Source organism: Schistocerca gregaria, chromosome 1 (assembly GCF_023897955.1).
Source record: "Schistocerca gregaria isolate iqSchGreg1 chromosome 1, iqSchGreg1.2, whole genome shotgun sequence".
In the NCBI taxonomy this organism is placed as follows: Eukaryota; Metazoa; Arthropoda; class Insecta; order Orthoptera; family Acrididae; genus Schistocerca; species Schistocerca gregaria.
Window position 1 is genome coordinate 903,030,270 of NC_064920.1, and position 19,005 is coordinate 903,049,274.

The following is a 19,005-nucleotide window of genomic DNA, read 5'->3' on the forward strand; positions in this document are numbered from 1 at the left end:
TTTATGAAGTATGTCACCTGCAATATTCAGAAGCCACTCGTTCTCGTATTCAGTCCGAATACTAGTTTGAAGCAGCTATCTACAGCAGTCTATACTGTGCAAGACTCTAAGTATCTGCGTAACTACTGCAACCTATATCCATTTTAACCTGCTCCCGCCAATGCACCACCATTCTTATATAGCCTGCGTGTGCGATACTACTGCCATCTGTGTATATGCATACCACTATCCAATGACTTGTCAACTCAGTGTGAAATGCGTACCTTAGGAGCTACAAGCACTTGTTCATCTTGGATACTACGAAAAACAACCCTTCTACTGCAGGCTCTCTGGTTTCTAAATTTGTGGAGGAGGTACTATGGAAGAAAACAAAAATATCTGGTAAATATGGGCTCTGTGTGTTTTACAGTGGCGAAGATGTAGTACTGCTCATAGCTCTTAAGGTATGCATTTTGGAGCACATGTTTATTAGATTCTTTTCTTCTTTTGGTCCATACTAAAACCTCGGGAAGTCCCCTCTAATCTCAGCAACAGCAATAACAGTACATGAATTACATTGTCAAGAGGTTTTCGCTTGATTCTTTCGACTCGGTCGGTTTCGCACGAAAGTCCCTTAACTCAAACTGATAGATTTATCCTGCTCCATGATTCGTGAAAATTTGTAGCATCATCAGGAAATCACCCCATACGTGGTATGCGTGATGATGAGTAATGAAAGAATAGGAAAAAGAGGTTAATTGGTGTGTTTTCGTAGATGTGTATATTACACTGAAGTAGTGATTTTATCTCGCACGCTAATGAATAGTAATGGTCTGCCATGTACCAGAGTCGTGATAACTCCACAGTCACGTTTCGACAGGCACCTCCGCCTCACCGCCTGGACGCAGACGCGCAGTCTCCAGCCAGCGGCCAGCAACAGCAGCGCCTTTCCGACTATCGCCCGGAGATGACTCATCAGCCTCGAGCAGTCGTCTTTCCAACAATAATTGCCGGAGAACGGCACCAGGGACTACCTTGGGTGGGGGCCCGGTGGCAGCGGTAATTGCTTATATATACAAGGTCCTCGGAGGTGTGTCGTAGCACGCACAGTGGGCATCCGGCACATCAGATCGCCCGCCGCTGTCGGTAGAGAGGACAGCCACGATGTGCGACTACTTCTTAGTGCGGGCGCAAGTCAGCGTAGCCTCAGTCTCCGCCTAGGCGCCGCCGCTGAAAGCTTCTCTCGGTGAGTGCACCTGCCTGCCGCTAAACACATTCCTTATCACGCTCTGCGCGTACAAAAGCACATCTGTGACTCTATTCAGTTCTTAATGGAATGAAATGGACAGATGCGATGGTAATTTATAGGGTAACCCGAGGGGATGTTACTCGGTCATTTACAATACACAAGGTGCCCAGAAACAGTGTCAGTAACTTCTAAGCGAGTTGCACGCAAGATTATGGTGAGAAAAATTGTTAAGAAATAAAATTCGATACGTCGAGCTATTTCAAAGTTGATTAGGATTGAAATTAGTCACTCAAGCCGTACCTCGCGCAAATTCAAGCGGCCTGCCAGGGAACGGTCTCGCCAAGCGTGTTCTTCGTTCAATACAAATTTGGCTTGGGGCGGTAGTAAGGATCGAAACCGTGAAAAAAGTTGAGCAGTCTCTCCGCTATCATCCAGGCTACGAAAAAAGTTGAAATTACCCGCGAAATGGCCTGACCGGTTAACATCAATGCTAATTAACTCGGAAACGAAAAACGTTCAAATGTATGTGAAATTTTATGGGACTTAACTGCTAAGATCATCAGTCCCTAAGCTTACACACTACTTAATCTAAATTATCCTAAAGACAAACACACACACCCATGCCCGAAGGAGGACTCGAATCTCCGCCGGGACAAGCGGCACAGTCCATGACTGCAACGCTTAAGACCGCTCGACTAATACCGCGGGACAACTCGGAAACGGCGCAACGTATCGAATTGTTTTCTTAACAGTTATTACTCACCACAACCTAAACTGTAACACCCTTACAAGATTCTGAGACTGATTCTGACCATCCTGTATACAGGGTGATTCTTATTAACGTTTACAAACCTCTGTAGCGACGGAGATAAGGCTGAGTCAAGTAATTTGATATGAGACACATGGGGTCACAAATATAGCAAAGTAGCCCAAAAATGGATGACGTATGTTCGATATATGACGTCATCAGATGACGTATCTTGGCGCACGTGCCGCCTTGAGACTGCCGGTCTATAGCACTCACTTATTCCAACACAAGTCAAGAATACACGTTGGTGTGACTCTAGGCCCACTTACGTGACATTAAGCGGGTGGGTTTCCGGATTCGAGTTTTGCGTTTCGCAAGCAGTATTTTTTCATTACGTTAGACAGTTATGTGTTTCCATTGAGGTAAGATTTATTTTTTTATTCAACGGTCTCATAGTCTCCACTGGTTTATTGCAAAGTACCTTATAACCAATACCTATTGTATTGCGTCAGACGTAAATGAGTATGAGCTTCCGAACTGCGTCGTTACCAGTAAATGATCTATGTTTTCTTCACAAAATAATGTCTGTAAAAAAAAAAGAAGGACAAAGCGAAAGAAACACAAAATAAGAATACTTTCTACTTGGTTACAGCGAGGACAATAATTTTGTAACCTCTCCGCTAACAACAAATTACATTTACAAAAGGTGTTCGAAATTTGCACCGATTCCTCGAATGTAAGTATTGGATCGCTGAATCACCCCTTCACTCCCAAGTCCAACCATTGGAAGTATGGTTAGGTACGTCATCTGATGGCGTGATATGTTCGACATTTCTCATCCACTTTTGGGGTGTTTCCTGGCTTTTGTGACTCCATGTATCTTATATAAAGTTATTTGTCTCAGCTTCATCTACGTCGCTTCGGAATTTTTTAATCGTTCATAAGAATCACCCTGTACAAATAACGTCGGAAGTCCCTTGAGGCCTTCGGCAGAGGATGCTGTCGTTTAAAGGATTTTTTTTTTGATGGTTTTGCGCCGTTACTTCGTTCTTTTCACTCGTAGTTTTGATGATATGGCGAGCGCGGTTGGTCAAGCTGTTCATCTACTTCTTATCTTTTTTTTCTTTTTACGATGTAGGTGGTTTTAGCCCGGCGAACATCTCACGGTTTATCCCTATATCCTTATCTCCACGACGTCTTTAGACTACGGCCCCTCAACCCCCCCCCCCCCCCCCCCCTCATTTGACTAACTACTGACTTTTCATACAGCTTCTAAAAATAAAAAATAAAAATAAAAAAATAAAAAATATAAAAAAAAATTTGTCATAATCAACAATCATGTATGTTACTCTTCCGAGATACAGTAACCCTGTGTGCTGATCTTTAGGTTTTATCTTGTATTTAGCTCGTCTCGGGTTATGTCCATTTTAATTTTGGTCTACGTTGATTCACGTTTGGGAATATACGGGCTTTCTCGTATTTTTATGCGCATGCGCATTAAGTAACTTCCTATTTCTTGCGCATGTGCATAGATAGCGTGTCTAGCTGGTAAGCGAGCTACCGCTTGGTTGCCGCAGTTTGCGACGGGACACGGCCCATCGAACACATGCTGATGTGAGGTGGAGTGTACACCATTAAGTTAAGTTATTGTTTTGACTTTGTTCACATGTACTTTTATGTGTCATCTTTTTCTTTTATAAATATATAGCTATGCTGAGCTTTTAATTATTGACAAAGGTCTTTATAGACACTTTTGAGTTTATTGTTCTGAAGAAGGTGTAGTTATCTACACCGAAACCTAGGTAAACACTAGGTGTTTTTTCGCAATCGAGGCGGATCTCAGTCCATTAATATAAGTGTTCATAAATGGCAGCACGTCACCAGCCTGACACACAGATTTGCAGTCAGGATGCACTGGATAACCACGATGTTGCTCCTGCTGTTACACGAAATCGCACCCCAAACTATACGCCAGTTGTCGGTCCAGCTTGTGTAGCACGCAGACAGGTTCGTTGCAGGGCCTCAACTGGCCATCTTAAGACCAACACACGGCCATCACTGGCCCGAGGCAGAATCGTCTTTCACCAGATAACACAGCAGACCTCCACCCTAATCTTCAGTGAGCTCTTGCTTGACACCACTGAAGCCGCAGATGGTGGTGGTTTGGGGTCAGTGGGATGCACGCTACAGGGCGTCTGGCTCGGAACTCTCCTTGAAGTAATAATTGTATCACTGTGGTGCCGACTACTCCTCAAATTGCCGCTACATATGCAGTAGGGTGCGCCAAAGCCATGCTGCCAAGATGACGTTCTTCCTTCTCAGTCAGTAGCGGCAAGTGGCCGCCCGGAGCCTCGAATCCTGGCGATCGTACATTCTCGTGACCACCGCTGCCAGAAATCATGTACAGTGGCTACATTCCTGTCAAGTCTGTCTGTAGTGACATAGAATAAATATCCAAGTTCTCGTAACCGTATTACACGACCTCGTTAAAGCTCAGTAAGGTCTGATAATGGCGTCTTTGTCGCCTTAAATGCATTCTTGATTAATATCAACTCACCACGTCCAATATGAAAGGTAACTAACACTCACGACATAGAAACACGCCTACCAATTTTGTTTACTTCACTCAACTCCTTCTTGGTGTTGCAATTGTTTTCCGTCAGTGCACGAAGTTCGTGTGAAGCTTCAGATTTGAGTGATCACTGGGAAGGACACAGAGATGCTGTGTACTCGGGTGAGACACTGTTTCGGCAATTAATAGAGTTCGAAAGGGGCATCATTGTGGGCCTTGATTTGGTTGGTTCGTCGAATTGTGCAGTATCCACATTTGTCGGGCATCCAGATGTGACACTGGCCTAGTGTTGGTCCGGATGGGAAAGCGAGGGCAAGTGTACTCACAGTGAAGGTTCCGGTCGAACACGTCACGCTGTCTCAAAGTAGGATCGCCGTATTGTTGTGCACCAAGCACATTGTAGCCCCTTCACATCTGGGCGTGCTATCCTAGAACAAGTAGTGGACCCCTACAACACTATGTGTCATACCGAACTATTGGCCAGAGACAATCACCAGCCTGTCTAGAGGTTTACCACCAATGCATTAACACCAGAACACAAATGGCTGCTGCTTGAGTGGTGTCGTGACAGGAAAGCATGTACAGCTGACGAATGGCGTCGCACTGAGTTCAATGATGAACCGCTGTTGTGCATTAATCCAAGTGAGTGTTATCGACAAGTAAGGTGGCTACCGTTCCTTCAATTTTTTGGATGGGCACAGCGGTGTTAATTCTAGTTTCATGGTGTTTGGAGCCATCGGATATGACTTCAGGTTACAGGTGGTAGTGATTGAGAGAACTTTGACGGCACAATTGGTGCGTCGTGGACAACCTGTGTCCTCATGTTTTACCTCTCATGTAACAGTATAGTGGTGCCCTGTTCCAACAGGAGAACGCTCGAGCACCCAAGGGACGCGTGTCTATGAACTATCTTTATGAAGCTAAGGTACTCCCTAGACCAGCAAGACCCCAGACCTGTCCCCATAGAACATGTTTGTGAGTGAAATTACGTAATCCAGAAACAAAGCCAGTTAGTTCACCAATTCAACAGACAGCTGAAAGCTTTGCAGATTTAGATGGACTTGCGGGAAATGCATATGAGACATGGAAATTGTCCGACAGTGTCAGCTCAAAAAAAAAAAAAAAAAAAAAAATGTTGATGATGTTACAGAATTTATACTAATGAATTGAAACCATTGTTGGTGCAATTTGCCACAAGGTCTTGCGATTTCAGGATTGCAGACAGCACTTTCGTTGTATTTGCAATAAAATGTGAAGTTGAAAAGGCCTAACAAAATCGTCAAATTGAACTTTTGAACTACAGGAAGATTTTCGGTTAAAATATAAATTGAAAGAAACAGACCTGGTCGAATTTTATAATACTTCTACATCTACATCAATACTCCGCAAGGACCCTGACGGCTTGTGGGTGAGAGTACCACTGAGTGATCCCCCGTCTGTGTTCCATTTGCGAATGGCGTATGGAATGAATGAATGTCTGTAAGCCATTGTACTAGCTCTAATTTCTCGAAGTTTCTCGTTGTGGTCATTTCGCGAGACGTATGTGGGAGGAAGTAATATGTTGTCCGACTCCTCCCGGAAAGTATTTCCTCAAAATTTCAATAGCAAACTGCACCGTAGCGCACAATGCCTCTCTTTTAGCGTTTGTCACTGTTGAGCATCTCTGTAACACTCACGCATGACGAAATGCGCCGCTCTTCGTTGGATCTTCTCTATTCGTCTATTATTCCTAGCGGGTAAAGGTTCCAGATTGATGAACAGTACTCAAAAATAGGACAAACAAGCTTCTTGTAAGCCACTTCTTTATTGGATGAATTACATTTTCTTAAGATTCTTCCTGTGAATCTCTGTGGCATCTGTTTTTCCCACTATTTATTTGACTGTAGAAAAATATCCACGAGTAAGATCATCGGCAAGAAAGTAAATTTGTCTTTTCAGAAGCATATACAAGAATGAAAAATTTTTTTCTCATATATAATTTTTTTCTCATATATAAATGCAATATACTTACGAAGTTAATAGACGTCAAGCTGGATAATACATTAAGACTCTGAGTCAGTGATATAAATACAGATATGAACAGCCTTGTGTTAAAAATTCAGATGGCTCTGAGCACCATGCGACTTAACATCTGAGGTCATGAGTACCCTAGACTTAGAACTAATTAAACCTAACTAACTTAAGGACATCACACACATCCATGCGCGAGGTGGGATTCGAACCTACGATCGTAGCAGCAGCGCGGTTCCGGACTGAAGCGCATAGAACCCCTCGGCCATAGCGGCCGGCTTTAAAAATTCAAGCTCAGAGCTCGCGTTAACCTAATACTGATTATCTTTTGTAAAATTAATAAACCACTTTAAGACATTTGTCTGTGTATGCATTAAATGTGACTTTCCTGCTTACCTAATGGCTGATGGCCAAATTTGGGTGTTCGCGCAAGAATTTTCATACACGCTAATACTCACGTGTTCTTGAAGAGTAGTGTCTTGAGGTATAAGTCATTAAAATGACATTAGGAAGCAAGGCGCCTAGTTGCAATACGTTATCCAATCACAAAGAGTCACAGACGACATAGTATCGGCGTGTGCACCAGGGGCAGTGCTGTCATGTCACTGAAGTTTGTTTCCTTTTTGGCTGTATGGTCGATATATTTGATTTTAACAAAGACGTCGTGTTTCACACATTTTACTGTTGTGTATTATTACGTTTTATTTTAGGAGTTCCTATGAATGATAATTTTCATGTTGTTCTGAAAAGGGGCATTTTGAGGTATAATTTATTGCAATGGTATGAGGTAATACTTAGCACAAAGTTAAAATATATTACCTAAAACACTAAAATCATGGATTTTATACATTCGAACTTATGCACTAGGGGCACTGCTAAGTGCGTCGTATTAGTGCTCTATTGGTGGCGGTAGGTCTTGCTGTACCATTCTCGCTTCCCGCGCACGGGGGTCTCGGGTTCGATTCCCTTCGGGGTTAGGGATTTTTCCTGCCTCGACATGACTGGCTGTGGTTGTGTCGTCTTCATTATCATCATTTATCCACATTACGGTCGGAGGAAGGCAATGGCGCACCACCTCCGCTAGGACCTTGCCTAGTTCGGCGGTGCTGGTCCGCCTCATCGTCCCCTACGCTCCTCGGTGTATGGGACCTCATCACTGGCAGTAGAGTCTGCAAACGTTTTAGTGAACTCTGACGTCATCTGTTTGAGCAGTTTCGGCCATTTTTGTGCAATATAAACAACACGCGATTCGTACAAATCATCTGCAACGCGGGAGTTAAGAGTCACTCAGACGTTGAATATTATTGACAATAAATCAATATAATGACGACCATATTGAGAGTCTTGTTGTATCGTCAGTATTAGAAATATTTACAAACAGTATTGATGCCGAGCAAAGCATTCTCAGTATTACCAATGCATACTGAGCGTACGAGAGTGAGTATTGTTGACTTGACATTCGCCATTGTGTTGCTTGCATGGTTCTAGTCTGACTTCTGTATAATACAGCAGATATATGTTGAGTTCAAGTGATTTAGACTTTTAAGCTTTTTAAAATTAACAAATTAGTAAGTAATTCTTGTCCGCTTTGGACGTATTAGAACACTGAAACCGTTCTCACTGAAGGTAAGTTATAATGAATTAGCTTAAACAACTGCTCTTATAGGCATTTATCTTTTCATGACGACGTTTCAAAATGGGTAGCATCCCATGGGAAATTGGAAATTTGTGGTAGGGTCTTATGGGACCAAACTGCTGAGTTCATCGGTCCCTAAGCTTACGCACTATTTAATCTAACTGAAACTAACTTACGCTGAGGGCCACACGCACACCCAAGCACGAGGGAGGACTCGAACCTCCGACGGGGGAAGCCGCGCTGGCAGACAAGGCGCCTGAGACAGCGGGATGCCCCGCGCGGCCTAGCGGTCCATCTTGAGATGTTTACATTTACTTACATATCGTGAACATTGTTTGCTTCCTAACAGCGTCGCAGAATTTTGCAACAGACGTTTTTGAGACATCTATCATAAAACGTCGAAGTAAAGAAACAATGTTCACGAAGCGTTAATAAAATGTAAACATCAGATGATGGGGTGAACACGTGTTTTGAGGCATAATTTGTTGACGTGACGTGTCGAGAAAGGGGTGCTATTCATATCGCCGCGTTAATCCATAAATATTGACGTCACAGACACGATAGTTTTGACTTGATCAGTAGGAGCGCTGCGCTCTTGTTACGTGACTATGCGACCCACGAGCTTATGTAAGTCTGTGAACCAGGCCCGCGGCTCACCAGAGGCTGCCCATGCTTGATTTAAAGGGACATGTTACCGTGCATGTTAAACATAGCTAGTGATTCCATTGCAAGCAACTCGCTTTACTTCGCAATCCCAGCATAAAAATATTCGATGGACAGTCGGAATGAGATGGATCAGAATGAGGGTATTTTGTAGCTGGGACAGCTGTTAGCAGTTTCGTTGGTTTCCGAAACACTCTGTTCAAATATAAAACCTTAATTATTATTGTGATTCTGTGTACAACTGAGAAGTAGAAGGCAACAACGTAACAACGAAGGTTCTTGTAGTAAACGGTAAGTGGCAACATGATCTGACTTTATCATTCGCGTACACCTTTTTAAAGGATCACAAGGATTTAGAGCAATCAATCTAAAAATTTGAGGCAGTTATTAGAACACTAAAGTGAATGGACCATGCAATTATTACTATACACGTAGTAGAGTAGTCAAGATCTGTATACTTCACATTAGTAATTTGTATAATTGCAAGTGCAATACATATTTTCAGGCACGACTTTTCTGAGAGACTCGGCTATTCAGTGACGAAGTCACCACACAAGTAATGGAAAAAATATAGTGTTAGTAACTGCAGATCAGTTTAATAGTCACAGTGTGTTCCAATATTTCGAAAAGTGAACAGAGACGTTTCATACTTCTGTGCCTTCGACTTACTCATTCGTAATTCGTTCTTAAGATAGAATGTTTAAGCTGACCAGAAAATAAATCCCTCTTTGACAAGATAGTGTATTGTATCATTTAAGAACTGCGTTGTAGGATATTTACTGTGGTTTAACAAAGACTTATGAGACATTTTCTACAGTATATTGCTAAGTACGTTAGAACAACAGGGAATAGGGGTGGGGGGGGGGGGGCAATTAGCATCTAGCCTGGGTTACTAGAACATATGGTGTTCCTCGGAATACGGTTCTAGATCGCTGCCTTTCTTGGCATACATTACTTCAGCTGTAGTACGGGATTTTATAGTTCATTTGTTTGCCTGTTATGATACAATTATGACTGTCACACATCAGTCTAGGATCTAAATAATATAAAATACGACGGTCTGGAAAGAAAGAACTCTAGGTTCACAATATATATCAGAGTATTTAAAGTGCAATAAAACATCGCACATCCAGTTTCTTACATGCAAAATTTCTCTCTCTCATTTTCAACTCTCCTGCAAGGGTAGCAACATTAGTGAAACACAAATACAGATCTTCAGGAATTGAAGGCGGCTGGTAAGATCTCCCGCTGAAGTTGAATGGAACGAGCAGTACAGTCATTATCAGTGATACACTGAAACTTGTTTCTTTGCATTCTTTCATTCCTTGGCGTTAAGTGGGATGTAATTTGAGAGCAACTTAGTTCAGTCTGAAAGAATATTTTTGCAGAATCTCAACGTATGACAAAAATATTGTGTTGTGAGCACTAGTACTGTACTGAAAATTGATTACTTTGGAAATTCTTTTACCTTGATGTCATATGGGATGACATTTTACGGACATGCAAGTCATGCAGAAAGAAAACTTTTAGTTCAAAGGTGAGTCATCCAGACCACATATGGTGTTCATTCAGGAAGCTCATAAGGTGGAGGTTCTTATACTGACTTTGCGATACACACCTGGATTCAGAAATTTGTAACTGAGAACATTAAATCACTCAAAAGGAGCAGTTGTAATCGTTCGACGAATATAAGAATGATCTTCGTGCAGTGAGCACGTCTTTCAGTACTGTTCAGAAGGGAAACAATGTTTTCAAATTACTTTTTGCAGTAGCGTATCCAGGAACAAGTCAATGACAAATTTTGCAAAGACATTATTTCGTAATGTAGTAAGCTAGTGTTACACTGTATATTAATTCCTCAACGCGAATTATCCACTATACACACACTTTTGGATTAAGGTTTTCCATAGTTTTCTCCAATTACTCCCAGTGAATCCTGGAATGTGTCCTATTTATAAGCCATTGACAACTATTTCCTCTTCCTTTACTCACCTCAAAAATTTGTAAACTGAAATAAATTCTAAGAGATATGTTTATTATTATTGTTTAAGTAGTTGTTGTCATCCAAGAACTTTGTAGTGTAACTTTATATTTTTAAATTTTTTATCTTTATAGATATGTTGGAACCATATTTTAGACCTTGTGTCATTGGGACAGAGGGAAAAATTGAATAAAAGTAAATAATTATATAACCTCTTAAGCTACAAATTGTTAATTTAGTAAAACGACTTTGCAAACCAGTTGTTACGTGTCAGAGAGAACTACTTCATTCCCAAATATTCTCTGTCCGTTACAGATTCAACTTACTACATCATCCAAGGGTAACATTACCGATTGGTAAGAGAATACACATTGTGGGATGTTGCTCTTGGTTGGTTGTGTGTAGCAGAAGTTTTAAAGTACCAAAACACGTTTTGATGCCTTTGAAGACTTCTGTTAAAATAATCGAGGCATAAAAATGTTCAACAAGCATTTTTAGGGACGTAGAAATGGAAGTGCGAAAGTCAGGACAGTTTGTTGCAAGTAGAGTGGTGACCAACGGTACTGTGGCCTTAAGCTTGTATCATTAATGACGCATACCACCATGAATCTAAACTCTCCCAAAATACTAGTCTTGTAACGACTTGTTCAAAATGGGCAACAACAAAGACGGGATCACGTGACACTTTTGGCTGAAAGCTCCTGAGTAGCCGGCTGCCAAACTGGTGAGAATTTCTTCGTTCACATATTGTGCTACTGCACCTGTCCGTCGTTTTGTAAAAATGCTGTGATTTACTGTATTCGTAGTTGACTGAGCTCAGATGGCAAGCAAGTACTAAGCAAACAAAAGAAGGCTGATTGGTGGAAGAAGTACGCAGAAAGGCTACAGAAGGGGAACGAATGTGAAGACAATATTACAGAAAAGGAAGACGCTGAAGGTGAGCAGGGATATACAATACCACGAGACTTCGACAGAGCACTGGAAGAACTAAGTCGAAACAAGGCCACTGGAATAGACGACGCTCTCTCAGACTCATACAAACATTGGGAAAGCCATACATGACGAAACTACTAAATCTAGTATACGAAATACACCCTCAAACTTCAAGAAGAATGTAGTAGTTCCAGTTCCAAAGAATGTATATCTGACAGATGTCAGTACTACCGAACTAGCATTTTCATAAGTCATGGTTACAAAATATTGCACGAATTATTTACAGAAGAATGGAAAAGCTGGTAGAAACCGACATCACGGACGTTCAGTTTGGATTTTACGGAAATGTTGTACACGCCAGACAATACTGACTATATGAAACTTCTTAGAAGATACTCAAGAATGGCAAATCTACGTTCTTATAGCATTTATAGATTGAGAGATTTTGAGATTGTGACGATGTTGAGTGGGCTACACTCTTTGGATAAGGCAGTAGTGTTTGAGAAGGGAATGAGACAAAGTTGTAGCATATTCAATCTCTACATTGACTAAGCAGGAAAGGAAACCAAGGAGAAACTGGGAAAGGGAATTAAAGTTCACAGACAGGAAATATAAACTTTGAAGTTATGATTCTGTTAGACACGGCAAAACGACTGGAAGGAAAAGAAAAGCTCTGAGCACTATGGGACTTAGCTTCTAAGGTCATCAGTCCCCTAGAACTTAGAACTACTTCAACCTAACTAACCTAGCGACATCACACACATCCATGCCGGAGGCAGGATTCGAACCTGCGTAGCGCTCGCGCGGTTCCAGTCTGAAGAGCCTAGAACCGCACGGCCACCCCGCCAGCTTGGAAGAACATTTTAAAGAAATGGACAATCTTGAAGAGGGCTTATCAGACGAATTTTATCAGGTGGTGCTGAGGAAAACGAATTAAGAAATGTGACACAAAAAGCAGTGGATGAGTTTTATTGTTTGGGCATCAAAATAACTGGCGATGGCCGCTGTAAAGAACCTATGAAATGAAGACAGTCGATAGAAAAGAAATCTGAACAAGAGAAATGTATTAACATCGAATATAAATTTAAATGTTAGGAATTTTCCTTTGAATGTACCAGGTGGTTGTAATTAAAGTACAGATAGTTACAGAGGTACAGTTTGGGCAGTAATTATCGTGTGATAGCTAAACTTGATACATATTCTAATGGGTTAATGAGGAACTGGTTTACGCTGAATGTTTCCACGTGTAATGTTTCAGGAACGGGACGTGGGCAGAAAAAATCAAATAAATGCGAAAGGCATAGTGTTAATTTTATTATTAAACGCCACTTACATAAATTGTTCAATTGAGTATTGCAGTGCCACATTTGTATCTGGTGGCCAAAATTGTAACTAAATTTTTTGCAGCATAAGCCTGTTCTCGCATTAACGCATTAGCGTATCTACCAACTTTCGCTGCAGCACGATAATTACTGCCCACTTGGACTTCCGTGAGTGGCTTCACATAAAAAATGGTTCAAATGGCTCTGAACACTATGGGACTTAACATCTGAGGTCATCAGTCCCCTAGAACTTAGAGCTACTTAAACCTAACTAACCTAAGGCAACGACCTTGGCACAGTGGATACACCGGTTCCCGTGAGATCACCGAAGATAAGCGCTGTCGGGCGTGGTCGGCACTTGGATGGGTAACCATCCTGGCCACCATGCGCTGTTGCCGTTTTTCGGGGTGCACTCAGCCTCGTGATGCCAATTGAGGAGCTACTGGACTGAACAGTAGCGGCTTCGGTCAAGAATACCATCTTAACGACCAGGAGAGCGGTGTGCTGACTCCACGCCCCTCCTCTCCGCATCGTACTTTGAGGATGACACGGCGGTCGGATGGTCCCGATGGGTCACTTGTGGCCTGTAGGCGGAGTGGTTTTTAACAAACCTAAGGACATCACCTTAAGAAACTGTGGAGAGGTATGAAATCTAACCGAGTTTGTCAGAAACCACAGTTCCCCTTGCGGCCCTTTACTTGTTGTTTTCGAATCGGATTCCAACGGGCAATGCGCTCACTGTAGTAATGTCCTTGAGTGATCCCGGCCAGAAGTGTTCCACTTTATCATGGGTACTATGATGCGCCATAACCCTGAAAACAACGCCGAACCCTGAATATTGTAACTACATCTTACCTCATGCCCTTGAGCCTGTTTCATGTGCAGTGAGCGACGGTGAAACGTCCTGATTTTAAGATGAGATTGTAAATGTCACAATTCTAGCAGGAAGTCAACGTGATAACCGACATATGTGATCCACGAGGTAAAACATTTGCTAATATGGTAGGCGTCTGATTTGGTCTATAGGTAGTCTCCACCATGAGATGTTCAGGTATGTCACGAAGACGTTGCAGGATCTGCGTTCGAAGAACCCTCTCAGTATTTAGTGTCTGATGAAGATAGTTATGATGGTATTGAATATAGGGCGCTCAGTAACATGGTCATCAGTCCCCTTACTGGATATGAACATACACGTCTCACCGGCTCAACGACGCCCGTTCTCACAAGTGAAATTGCTGTGACGATTCCCAGGAGCAGATGTTGGCAATTTTATTCAGAAGTTCTGGCTAGTCGACACAAATTTGTGTTTCTTCACTGATAAGATCAATTAGTCAGTTACTTTGTCATATACAGAATGTATCATAATTAACGTAGAAGACGTAAACAAGTGAAACACAAACACTACAAACAAAAAGATCTCACTAAAACTTGGCTGTATAACACATCTATGGGCACTTATTTATTTTCGATGCTGTGAAACAATCTTCTACTGTAAACTCATTGCTTTGCATATTTTTTGAAGAGGTACAATAGATCACAAAAAGAAGAGAAAGTACATAAACATGAGCTCTGAAATTCATTCCCTAAGGGCTATGATCATTTGATCAGTAGAAGAGGTGTGTCACAGTAGCGAAGATAAAGAAGTGCTCATTGATCTTGAGATATGTACTTTAGAGTCCATTTCTATTAGACATTTGTTTCTTGCTTTGGTCCATACTACAGCCTCTCAAAATAAGGAAAGCAGATAGCTAACAGTAGAAAAAATACGTTCCACAGTATCGAAGATGTAGAAGTATTCAGAACTATTAAGGTATACGTTTTACAGTCTATGTTTTCTATGACTTTTTTGCTCCTAGTACCGGATACTTTCAATTGAATGTGTTTACACTATTAATTATGAAACACTCTTTACTAAAATTCCCCAATAGATTGGAAAAACGTCCATATGACACCCTGTACTATAAAACGTAAAATATTCAGCTCACTGTTTCCACAGCCAGAGTCACATTTGTGTATTTGTAACTGAAGAAATCAGTACTGATCTTGACTTGAGACGGTACTTGATGGAACGAGCTTCGGCTGAGTAAAAAATCTTAAATTGCCTGTTAGATAAGGCTAGCTGACCACAAAAACATTCGGTATCTGTCCCCTTGTTCCAATACTTCGATATCGGGCCTTGGTGTGAAGTCATGGAGTTATGTGATGCACACATGTATAGGATTCTACCTCTTGTAGCGTCAAAAGGCAACACTATATTTTCAGTTCTGATCAGGCTGCTCAGTGAGAAAAGCTACAACCCTTCGGTCCAGCTAGCTAATGTTACTGAAAATTTTCGAAGAGCATCATTTGCGTAAGCAGAAGTGTGCCGCAGTCTTCTGTCCCAAGGAGAATCTATATATGGCACATCCCCCAGCTGGCGAACAATTCCCGTAAGCGCCGTTTCCATAAGCAGAAATGTGCCGCAATCTTCCTTCTCAAGAAGAATAGAAGTGTGCTAAATCCTCCAGCTGTACATATTCCTTAATGTGGTACTTTTGTAGCGAAAGCTTCAGTCCATATTGTCAATTTCTGTAATACCGTTAGAAAAATTCCAAGAACACCAAGAATACAAGAGTATGGGATTCGTGTCACAGATGGTAAAAGGGTTAGTTCCAGATCGTTTTGTAGAGGCATTAAATGTTCATTTCTCTTCGTTAGCATCCACTTCGCATACGGTTTTGATTTACACACATATAATGGGAGTAATGGGTATAAACGCAGATTTTTTTAATGTGGTAACTATATACAGGGTGCCAATTATTGAACTACATGAAATAAAATCGTCTTAACTTCTGAACCCTTTGGGTTAGGACGTTCTAACTGCACGGCTGACCCGGGGCATGATAGGAATTAGTGTGCGCATGGATGGTTTGGTTTAGATACGAAGCCCACTTTAATTTGGTTGGGTTCGTCAATAAGCAAAACTGGCGCATTTGGGGGACTGAGAATCCGCATTTCGCGATCGAGAAGTCTCTTCGCTCTCAACGGTTGGCTCTGTAGTGTGCAACATCCAGTCACTGAATAATGTGTGCGATATTCCTTGATGGCACGGTGGTGATTTCATCCCCATTATCCAGATTGACCCTGATTTCGACAAGATGGGGTTCATGCAAGACGGAGCACGACCAAATCGAAGCAGGTGAAGTGTTTGATGTCTTGGAGGAGCACTTTGGGGACCGCATTATGGCTCTGAGGTACCCAGAGGCCACTGGCACGGGCTTCGATTGGCCTCCATGTTCTCCGGATCTGAACATATGCGATTCCTTTTTGTGGGGCTGCATTGAAAACAATATGCACAGCAATAACTCAAAAACCATTACTGAGCTGAAAACAGGCATTCAGGAAATCATCGACAGCATCGATGTTCCTACACATCAACGGGTCATGCAGAATTTCGCTATTCGTCTGCGCCACGTCATCGCCAATGACGGCAGGCATTTCGAACAAGTCACACCCTAAATCTGAATATCTGTAGTGACATTTATATGTTGAATAAAGTGTGTGCACGCCGTAGATTGTAACTAATTTACGTTTTTTAAATGTAATTCAATAATTGTCACTCTGTATCTACACACATACGTGTGTATATTGCTTTTTGTCTGTGCTGAACAGTCTTCCCACAAACGAGTCACAAATATTACGACCTGATGTTTTATGCATGGTCGTATCTCAGCAGTGAAGTGAACGACGCCTGGCAGTATAGACTAGCCGTTTGCAACTGTGCGTCCACACTTACACAATTGACCTGCTGCTGAGGGGAAAAGAAGCATTAGTGGTTTGCTCTTGGCACATGTGCTTGGTAGTAGTACCTATCCTAAAAGTAGACAACTTGTAATAGATATAATTATTAGTCTGCAAATGACGTAAAAACTAATGTAATATTATTCAGTACACCGTCCTCAGTCAAAAAAAGAAATACTGTACTTACACCCGTTGAACCGTGTTTGTGGTGTCTGTTCTTTCGGACATGCCTATTCTTTTGGATGTGTATAAGTTGCGGCGAACGAAGACCCATTCTTTTGGTGCGGGTGCACATCATGCCTGACGTATTGAGGGAATCGGAAACGACGAGTGAGGTGTTCACTTCGTGGGTAAGTGACGCTACGCTAGTAGTGTGCTAGAGGTTGGGAATCTGGGTTGGATATTGGAGGCTGTTAAAGCGACCCACTCACATTAAGCGGGAGATGGCAGATCCAATGCCAGTCCCGGTCCGGTACAAATTCTCAGCTGTATTTCACTGATCCGTTTCGTTGCCCAAATGCGTCTAATGCCATTGAAAACCTTTGAACAGATACTGACTTGCTAGAAACGCTAAACTGATGCATTCTATTCGTCACTTTCATGCTGTATGCCCAAACGCTTCTCAAAAAGCAGATATTCTCTCTATGCATGTCTTATCCGTATCTACGTATCTAGCTATACGCATATACGCGCCGGCCGCGGTGGTCTCGCGGTTCTAGGCGCGCAGTCCGGAACCGTGCGACTGCTACGGTCGCAGGTTCGACTCCTGCCTCGGGCATGGATGTGTGTGATGTCCTTAATTAGGTTTAAGTAGTTCTAAGTTCCAGGCGCTTCGCAAACCAATGTATAGTGCATGGTGGAGAATACAATGAAACAATATTTCCGATTTTCTTTCCTATTCCATTCGAGTACTGACTGAGGGAAGAGTTCTATCATTATGTCTCTGTACGTGACCTAATATCCCTTCTCTTCTTCTCATATCCCTTCGCGAGTTATACGTAGGCGGTGGCATAATGATCGCACAGTTTTCTTCATATAAACATTGCCTAAATTTACCCAACAGGGCTCGCCAGAAATACGTTCTCTTCGTTCCAGTGGTCCTCATTTAATACCCCCAGACCTTTTGTTACACTTTCATATGGGCATCTCTAAGGACTTCCGTTGTCTGTGGTCATACTTAATAAGGTCTCCAAATGCTGGATGCAGTGTGTTTTCCCAGAACTCTTCCAACTAATATCAGTCTACCATTCGCCTTCCTTAGTACTGATTTTACGTGATCAGCCCATTTCACATCGTTTCTTAGTATTACCCCGAAAGACTTACATGATTTAACGTTCTCCGGAAGTTCATTATCCGTTATGCTATGGATAAGCTTCATCTTCTATCTATACTTCACTTTTTTGTATACCTATACGTAGTTCGAAGTGAAAGCATCTTATGGTTTACACTTTTTTTCAGGGTCTGGTGGACCTGCCGCTCCAGCTCTTTGTGGAAGTCTCTTCACTGTTAGTCTACTCCGTAAGACGCCGATGTTGTTTGAACTATGTCACACACATATCGCTGAATTCATGAGGAACGGCCTGATTAAAACACGTAGACCTTGAAGACGGAAATTTCACTCCCAAACATCTGTATGAAAATAAAAAACCAAAATAGAGACTTGAGGAAGTTTTATTCATAAAATCTACTCTCTCGGTGTCCCACGTGAAACAATTATGAGTGGTTTAAAAATCTCTCTCTCTCTCTTTCGTTTAATTCGTCACTAAATTAACAAACTTTTCTCATACCCAACGTACCCAGCATAGCCTATTGCTCTAACAATGCTGCAGAGAGTCAAATATGTGAAATACCTTTAATTAACAACATTCTAGTTTATCGTGATTTGCGCAATATCATACACTTTAAGTGATGTCTGACAGAGAAGGAGGGTTTAAATAGTTTTCCTTGTTGGTTTCTCTCATAAACTGTTGATAACTCAGTACTAAATAACCTCAATTGACGACGACCATTCACATTCTTCTGTAAACCGAAACTTCGTGACAGTTTCATTTTCACTAGTATCATCATCATCATATAAGACTGATTATGCCTTTCAGCGTTCAGTCTGGAGCATAGCCCCCTTATAAAATTCC

The 19,005-nt window shown here is 41.9% G+C and overlaps 1 protein-coding gene across 1 annotated transcript in view; it reads left to right on the plus strand.

Moving 5' to 3' along the window:
• The first annotated feature begins 1,051 nt into the window (after positions 1-1,051).
• Positions 1,052-19,005, plus strand: part of LOC126274609 (superoxide dismutase [Cu-Zn]-like) — a 179,472-nt gene continuing 161,518 nt past the window's right edge. Inside the window, exon 1 of the mRNA XM_049977128.1 lies at positions 1,052-1,225. The gene's annotated coding sequence lies outside the window, so the exon portion shown is untranslated. The remainder of the gene's footprint in view (positions 1,226-19,005) is intronic.